The sequence below is a fragment of the Talpa occidentalis genome, unplaced genomic scaffold (assembly GCF_014898055.3).
Source record: "Talpa occidentalis isolate TD23 unplaced genomic scaffold, MPIMG_talOcc4v2.1 talOcc4.6, whole genome shotgun sequence".
NCBI classification, from domain to species: Eukaryota; Metazoa; Chordata; class Mammalia; order Eulipotyphla; family Talpidae; genus Talpa; species Talpa occidentalis.
Window position 1 is genome coordinate 111,790,345 of NW_023604972.1, and position 7,241 is coordinate 111,797,585.

Here is a 7,241-nt window from a genome sequence, read left to right on the forward strand (position 1 = left end):
TTATCCTGGCATAAAACAGCAGGACACACAAATGTTTTCTCCTGAATCAACTAGGTCTAATTTTCTCTACCTTAGAGTTTCCTAAAAGATTAAGTCCTTATTGTTCATGTATCTTCCCCAATCCTGAACTTTGACCTTCATAATTCTCCACCCACCCCTCAGCATTTTAAAATACTGACTACTAAAAGATTAGAGTCCCTTTAACTATCAACAAACAGTCTAACTAAGGAGTAATTCCTGTGGTGGGTTCTGACCCATAGTTTTACTGAAGAAAACAGAAAAAAAAAAAAAAACCCAAAACTTTCCATAATGGAAAAAGAGGTCTAATTTACAATGTTTGGGTTATCAGACTCTTCTAAATGAATGTGGTACTCACCTGATGTGTGGGTGGGGTTCTGGGTGTCCTGCTGACTCTAAGGAATGGAACCACTGCTGCTCTGTCCCCTGCAGGACATGGCAGGACAGAGAGAAAATATGGAATTTATCTATATAGACATGTGAATACTGATTGGCCAGAGGTTTTCCCTGTGCTTTTAAGCTCTACCCAAGTCAGGGTGACACTCACCCACTTATGCTGGGAAATGGAGTGCATTAATGTAACAACAACCAACAAAAACAAACTTTAGCTTCTGTGAAACCACACAACTTTATAGGAAAAGTGCTGTAAACAATTAAAGGAATGACTAACCTTTAATTTTTCTATTCAGGAAGTCCTTACAAATGTAGTAATGGGTGAAATGCTGAAAGTGTCTTTAGCTTGAAAAGAGAAACATACAATCATGCACTTATCTTTAAATAAAGGAGATGAAGAAAATATTGGTAGCTAAGCCAGCAAGGAGGTCTCCAATTCTTATTTACACATCTTTAGGAAAGCATATTGAACTGAAAGGCAGAGACCTTGGCTAAGTCACTCATTTAGGAATGTATTATGATTTTTAATGATATAACATGCGCAGCTCTTCCTATGTGTCAGGCACAGTATGAGGAACTTAATAATCTCAAGTGACCTTCACAACAATCCTATGACATCAGTAGTATATTATTTAATTTTTAAAAGATCAGTAGTTTTTTATTCCTAGGTGAGAAAACAGAGGTCAAAATAATTGAGAAACCTACCCAAAGGAAGAAGTGGAAGCAGGAAGTGAACAAAGTCAGCCTCTCCATTTCTATTAATCAAAGGGTTAATTAGATGAGTGTGTAACAGAAAGCCAGTATCAGATAGAACTGACTGAACAGTAAAGAAGGCTCTTAAATAAACTAGTGCCTGAGGTTGGAGGGGGAAAGACTCAATCCTTGTGCTCCAGTCTTTCAACCCAGTTCCACAAGCATACTTCATTGTGCTTGACACTGTGGAAACAAAGCTGCGTGAGGCAGAGGCCCCACTTAAGTGGAAAAAGTTTACCACTTAAGTGGGAAATCGGACATTTAGCAAGGTGCTATAAACCTGTGCAGGTGCGGCCAAAGAGATGTATATGAAGTGCTATAGGAAATGGAAAGGCGAGCCATTAATCCTTCCCTAAGGGATGTGGAGCCCAGAAAATAATAGGAAGGGACTTTTTATCAGAACATGTTACTTGCAAATATACAAAATTATGAAATAACGAGTAAGAGGCAGACGTTTAATGGACGTGGGGTGAGGCCTAGAAGTCCTTGACGAACTCCTGTAGAGTGTGGAATAATGGACCCTCAGAAGATATGTCCATCCAGAACTTCAGAATATGAACTTATTTGGAATATGGCCTTTGCAGATGTAAGTAAGGATCCCTAGGTGTGAACATCCTGGATTTGTGTGGCCCTAAATCTGATGACCTGTGTCTGTGAGAAACAGAAGAGGAAAGGCAAACTTATTTTGGATTTCTGGCTTCCAGAACTATGAGAAAATGAATGTCTGGTTTTTTTAGCCATGATGTTTGTGGTGATTTACAGCCACAGTAGACACTGGTTACGTGTTGAAATAACATCTTTAATACATTGGTTTAAAATAAATTATCATTAATTTTACTTTTTCTACTTTTTGAAAGGAAGCTCCTACTATTATTTCTATTGGACTTTTGCTACTCCAAAGTTTTAGCTTTGAAAATCTTTAGCTATAATGTCACTTTTATATTCTCAAAGCTTACAATTTTTATTTATTTATTTATTTATTTATTTATTTTTAAAGATTTATTTATTTATTTATACAAGCACTGGGTACAGTCAGAAGCGCAGGAGGGTGAGAGAATTCACCAGAGCCAGAGCAGGGAGCAGAGCAGGCAGAAGGACCGAAGTACACTGCTGAGGGGAGCAGCGGGCGGCAGGAGAGGTCTGCGCGCCATGTGGGACCCTCCTCCAGTGGCTGGGGAGCAGCCGGGGATCGAACCAGCACTGCAGAGGCTGTGGGCAGCTTTGCAACCCAGCGCTCAACCGCTGCACCACCGGGGAGGCCCTCAAAGCTTACAATTTTTATGTTGTTTTAATTATGTCACCCATGAATTATCTGTTATTCTAAAGCTTAAACAATAGCATTTGCGATTATGTAATCAGTAATCACAACAGAATAAAATAGTGTTTTAGACATACAAAAAAAGATGAATCCCATGTCTCTCAAACTAATGCAAGATTTAAGTCTGTTTTGAGAATCAGAATCAATTGGTTTACCTTTTTTTTTTCCTTAACTCTTAATGATGCCTCAAAATTGTGTCACATTTTTCATCATACTTGGACAAGGAACTTTTTACTTTTCCTGAAGTTATTTTGTTTCCATAATCTGGTTCACTTGAGGAGCCTCTTTACCTTCATCTAATATTAACATCGTCCAAATTCTTTACATGTTTTGTTTAAGTAAATCGATTTCACCTTTGAAGGGTCTCCTTGGAGAGAGCGGTAGTGAGGTTCTGGCAGCAGGGGTGCAGATATGGCAGGAATGGCTGAAAACCTAGGAACAGATTAGTTTCTCGAAAGAAGCTTAACTCTGAAACACAGTCTATAGTGGAGAGAGGCAGCATGAAGGAGAGGCATGCGCACGTGTCATCTCAGAATTGAGAGTGGGCGTGAGTGAGGTGTGTTTCTAGACTGGAGATCTTCCACCTCAAGGTCTCTGTTTCCCCACGGAAGTAGGAGATATGGCCGTCTGCTGGCGGACAGGCCCCAAGGACATTAGCAATGTTGCTGACCCAAATGACAAGGTCCATCCTCTGGTGACTGACAGCCAACAACCCACCAACCAGGCTCAGAGCACGATCTTCATTGAGGCCTGACAATGGAGAAGGGGGGAGCTCAAGTGCCAAAGCGCCTTTCTCCCAGGGCTTGGGGTAAGGTGAGGTTTTAAAAGGCTTAGGGGCCCGGGTTGTTTCTGTGTCTCTCATGTTCTGGGTAGGGAATAAGGAGCACATGAGTTTTTCTATTACATGCCTGTGCACAGGTGGCCTGTCTCATTATAATGCTAAGTCTCCACCTGGGCCAAATTTTTAGTTTTATAAATACTAATGCAATTATAAATATAAATATATTCTCTATAATACAATATAAATGTGAATACTAATATAATTACTAATTACGAGTACTAATATAGTTTTTAGAATTCTAGTATAAACATTTAGTAATATAATTAAAAAATTCAGTGTTATAATTATCACCTTTAGGTTACTTCAGTCACTCTTTCTCTGAGAGAGTGTTAATTTGAGCCAGTTATCTACGGTTTCAATTGTTTCAGCTGTTGGCATTCCCCTTCCTGCAAAAGAGTCATATAACTTTCCAAGGAAGCTCTCACAAATGGACTCCATTACACTTTCATGCCAAACACTAATGTAGTAGCATGCTTTCTGGGAAACTATGAATCTCTCAAGCAATTACCTCATCAATTAATCTTCAAAAATGTTTCTTTAAAACCCACAAATGGAAAATAATCTGTTATTGTCATATAACTAAGTGCACAAATACTGAATGCCTTTCCCACATTATTATAACTAGAAAAAAAACATGGGGAACCAAATTACAAGGATAGTCACTCTTTAATTGTTTGATTATCGGCTAAGAACCCATTGGCTCCAGAACCATGTTTTTCAAAGTGTAGTCCATGAATCCGTTGCATGAACATTAACTAAGAGCTTGTTTAGAAATGCAGACTCTCAGGCTCATCTCTCTCTCTGTTCTAGTTTCCCCTCTGCCCCATCCTGCTGCCCTGCCCAGTCATAGGCTTGATAAATAGGCCTTGCCCCAAAGTAAAGCAACCACAGGGAAATCCCCACAACACAAGAGAAATCCTGCCATGCTCTTGTACAGCTAGACATTTGGCAATATATTAGGCACTCCGTAAATATCTGTGAAAAGAGTAACAGATCGGTCTGTGTATTGCAAATCTCAGGCAATCTTTCATACCCAAACTATGTATGTGCTGTAGCTGCTGCTCTGCTCTAAAAATCCACTCACTTAAAAAAAGAGGTATTATCAACATATATTAGTTTTAGCAGCACAACATAATTCCATATTTGTATATATTGCAAACGACCACCACAGTAAGTCTAATTAACATCTGTAACCATACAAAATTTTTTTCTTGTGATGCAAACTTTTAAAATTTACTCTTAGCAACTTGCAAATATGCAGAACAGTATTATTAGCTATAGTCACCACCCGGTACTACATCCTGAGACTTATTTTTTAACTGGAAATTTGTACTTTTTGATAGCCTTACTCAGTTCGCATACATCCCTTACACCCCTCATCCCCACCTCTGGCAACCACCAATTTGTTCTGTGCCTATGAACTTGCTTTTTTCTTTCATTTTTAAGAAACTACATATAAGAGATCACACAGTGTTTGTCTTTCTCTGTTGGCTTCATTGCACTTAGCAGAATGCCCTCGAGAACCAACCATATTAGCACAAATAGCAAGATTTCATTCTTTTTATGGCTGAATACTACCCCAGTATGTGTGTGTGCATCACACTTTATTACTGAGATTTCATTGGTTTATAAGATTTTGTAACCTTCAGGTGTACAACATAATTCATTATATTACAACATGATCACCACCAAAAGTCTCGATTCCATCCTAGATCATGTAATTGACTTCCTTTACCTGTTTCACCTAACCTCTAGCCCACTTCCCCACCAGTAACAACCAATTTATGAGTTTTAATTTTGTCTGTTCATTGTGGATTTTATTTTTATATTCCCAGGAGTGACTATTCAGTATTTGTCTCTGATTTAGTTCACTTACCATCATCCCCTCTAGGTCCATCTATGTTATTAAAAATGGCCAGATTTCATTTTTTTATGGAGTAGTAGTATTCTATAATGTACATATACCACTTCTTCATTATCCATTTTCCATCAATGGACATATAGTTTATTTCCCTGTCTTGGTGACTGCAAATAATGCTGCAATGAACACAGGGGCACACGTATCTCTTTTAGAATTAGTGTTTTCATAGTCTTCAAATAAATGCTCAGAAATGGAATTGCTAATGCATATGGTAGTTCTAGTCCTAGTTTTGGAGGAAAGTCCTTGGTTGTTTTTTAAGATTTATTTATTTGTATAAACAAACGTTTATACAAGCACTGGGCACAGTCAGAAGCGCAGGAGGGTGAGAGAATTCACCAGAGCCAGAGTGGGGAACAGAACAGGCAGACTGACAAAACACACTGCTGAGGGGAGCAGCGGGCGTGGCAGGAGAGGTCTGCGCACCATGTGGGACCCTTGCCTGTGGCCAGGGATGGAACCGGCGCTGCACAGCTTCGCAACACAGCACTCAACCACTGCGCTACAGGGGAGGCCCAAAACTTGTTTTTTATGGTGGCTGCACCAATTTACATGCCCACCAATTCAGTACAAGGATTCCCTTTTCTTTACATCCTCTCCCAACATTTATTATTCCTTACCTTTTTTGATAATAGCCATTTTAATGTGTTTTTGATTAGCATTCCCTAATAATTAGTAATGCTAAACATCTTTTCATGTGCCTGTTGGCCATCTTTATATCTGGGGAAATGTCTATGCAGATCTTCTGACAATATTTTAATCAGATTCTTTTTCTTTCATTATTATTTTTTTTTTTTGCTATAGAGTTGTGTAAATTCTTTATAGCATTTGGATATTAACCTTTTATCAGAGATGTGATTTACAACTATTTCTCCCATTCTGTAGGTTGCCTTTTTATTTCGTTGCTTTCCTTTGTTGTGCAGAAGCTTTTTAGTTTAATGTAGTACCACTTAATTATTTTGCTTTTGGAATCAGATTTAAAAAGTCACCACAAAGACCTATGTCAAGAGCTACCAATGTCTTCATAAGGGAGTTCTAGGGCTTGATTATATTAACACATACTTTAGCACATTTTGAGTATGGTACAAGATAGTGGCTCAATTTCATTCCTTTGCATGTGGCTGTCTAGTTTTCCTGCCACCATTTACTGAAGAGACTGTATTTTTGTTTTCAACAATTTCTTTCATCATGTCTTACAGTTTTCAGTGTATAGGTCTTCCACCTCAGTAAAATTTATATTGAGGTATTTTACCCTTTTAATGCAATTGTAGATAAGACTGATCTCTTAATTTCTCCTTTTGATATTTCATTATTAGTGTATAGAAATGCAACCAGTTTTTGTGTAGATTTTGTATCCAACAACTTAACCGAATTTGTTTATTAGTTCTGCCAATTTTTGGTGGCGTTTTTAGATTCCTATATATAAAATCATACCATCCACAAATAGTGAGAGTTTTACTTCTTCCTTTCCAATTTGGATGACTGATTACTATGGCTAGGACTTCCAATACTGTGTGAATAACAGTGACCTCTCACAGCACTTGAAGTTGTGGATCCTTCCTATCTCTGCTTCTCAATACTCGTAGATCTCCCTTCCAACAGCCACTAAATGTCAACCTTCTTTAAGGTCTTTTCCTGGGCTGCTTTTGCAAGAAGCACTCTGAGAGTCTATGCTGTGTTCCCTTTCTGTAATACAGCCTGTACCTTTGAAATTATTTCTTTGTATGTTTGCGGGAAATATGATTGCTGATTCAATGTTAGAGAAAACTGAATATAGACTTCTGCTTAGAATGTCAAAATGTCGTCTACCTTAATAACATAAGCAAAGCCAGATTATATATAAATTTTCCCTTGAGCCCAAAGAGCTGAGGTCCCAAGGGAATCAATAAAATGGATTTGAGGGGGGCAAGTATCTGCAGGGTGAGACAGAACATACAAATTGTTCACTGTAAGCAAGAACATAAGAAAGAAATGGCTGGCACACAAGCATTAGGTGGTCA